This window comes from Triticum urartu, chromosome 7A (genome assembly GCF_056163025.1).
Source record: "Triticum urartu cultivar PI428250 chromosome 7A, HENAU_Tu73, whole genome shotgun sequence".
NCBI lineage: Eukaryota > Viridiplantae > Streptophyta > Magnoliopsida > Poales > Poaceae > Triticum > Triticum urartu.
The window spans coordinates 2,844,717-2,846,777 of NC_141879.1; the positions used below are offsets into that span (position 1 = coordinate 2,844,717).

Below are 2,061 nucleotides of genomic sequence, written 5' to 3' on the forward strand. Positions count from 1 at the left end.
ACACTTAATCAGTAATGCCGTAGACACAGCACAAAGGCAAGAGCTTTAGCTGCTTCCTAAATTTATTAACAAATTATTTCAAGCAACAGACAATGAATGCATAATACCTTGCTCGAAACAAAAAAAACTTGCAACAGAGTTGCTGCAGATTCATTCACTTGGCGCCTTACAAGGGGGTCACCTTGAATCATGAACTGTTGTTGACTAATAAATCAGTAAATCACTAGAGAGGCAACTCAGTGTTCGGATCAGACTGGGCATTGAGGTGGTGTACATAGAACAGCCTTGCATGGTTAACGGCTGCAAAGTAGAGACATATGTGCTCCTCGAGGTCAGCGAGCTGGCATAGCAGGCTAGGATGGTTCTTCCGGAGCTGCCGCACCACCTCTTCGATGGAGTGGTGCTGCCCCCTCCCGCGCTCAAGCCCTAGCCTTACCAAGATCTTGTCACCCTTGACAGTGGCGTGGAGCCCCAGCCGTTCAATGGTGTCCACGTCATTGTTGAGCACATAGGCGCCCCTGGCCGCGGTGTCAAGCCGGTCCACGTGTTGCCGCAGGCGTTTCATCCAAGTGGGGGTTGAGCAGCAAGAACCACGCGACGCTGCACAGGCAGGAGCCGCTGCCAACAATGCGGTCATGGCATGGGTGGCGATGACGAGACCAGCGATCGCAGCTCCCGTCGTGCAGGCGATGAAGCGGATGCCAGACCCGCGCGTCACGCACCGCAACAGCCGGTTCTTCCGTTGGGCCTTGAGGAGGCGGAGGTCGAGATGGGTTTTGAGGCAAGCAAAGCTCCGATGCATGCCCTGGAAGCTGGCTTCGGGGGGCAGGAACGGGTTGGGTATTTTGTCGAACAGGAGGAAGGCGTCAAACGCGCAGTTACAGTGCGGCATGGCGAGAGGGATCAGCGCGAGAACATCCGTGATGCACCCTAGAGCACCCGTGCACGACGCGGCGCCCGACCGAGGAAGAGGCAGTGCAGCGACGCGTTGTGTGTGCTGCGGAGGTAGTCCGCGGCGAGGCGGGTGAGCTCCGTGTAGGGCGCGTCCCCGAGCGCGCGCTCCACCACTGCGTCCTCCGGACGGAGCATGCCGGCGAGGGTGCTCCTATCATCATCCTCCTCGTCTTGGTCGCGCCGTCAACCCGTTGGCCGTCTCCACCTCGAGCACGGTCACGCGAGCTCCGGGAGCCCTATGTCGCGGCCAGCTCAGAGCCGTGCTTCTGGACGACGAGCACGTGCCCATCGGCCGCGACGACGAGCTAGAGCCATCACGGCGCGGACCTGGGAGCGCCGCCGCCTGCTCTGCTCGATCTTGATGTGCCGGCCTCGTGGACAAGAGAAAAGGGCGGCGGCAGCGCTGAGCGCCGGATCTGATCGGGGATGCTGCTGCTGCTGCCGCGGTTGTGGTCTCTCATGCTCGTGGTTCTTCTCCGATGGCTCCCCCAGATCTGGCAACGCTGAGAGAAACGAGCACAGGAGGCGGCGGCTGTGTTGGCGTGCGTGGGGAGGCGACGAGGCTGATCTTTTTGTCTCGCTCTTTTCTGCCCACCCAATAGCTAACTTGTTTTTTATTTTTGTCTTCTTGTGATGACGTGGATGCAGCGAGGGGTCGCCCTTACCGCGACTGTTAATGGGTTCAATGGAGTGAAGCGATAACATAGACAACCGGAGGGCAAACAAGAATTTAGTCTACTGGAGTAACCGAGTAAGTGTTGCATATTATGACCGAAAATGCTACACCTAGGTAAAGCTACGTAACCAACCTACGTAACCTTCCTATTTAAACTCTCCACCCCCCCTGATTTCAACTGGATGGGGCCCCCTCCTCTAATCTGTCCAATAAATAAATGCCACCTAGTGATTACGTTAATCACGTAGAATTCAGTATGTAGATGTAGCATTGCTCTATTATGACAGTGCTAGATACATCTGTATCTTGACACTTCTGCAGAAAACTAAAGCTTGGAGACCATTGTTAGATAATAATGAGAATAAATGAGACACGAGAGGCACGGATTTTTACGTGGAAAACCTTGCGGGAGAAAACCACGGACGCACAAA

At 55.5% G+C, this 2,061-nt stretch overlaps 1 pseudogene; it reads right to left on the reverse strand.

The window, feature by feature from the left end:
* Window positions 1–223: 223 nt before the first annotated feature.
* Window positions 224–1,415, reverse strand: LOC125546706 (UPF0496 protein At3g19330-like; annotated as a pseudogene).
* Window positions 1,416–2,061: the final 646 nt, after the last annotated feature.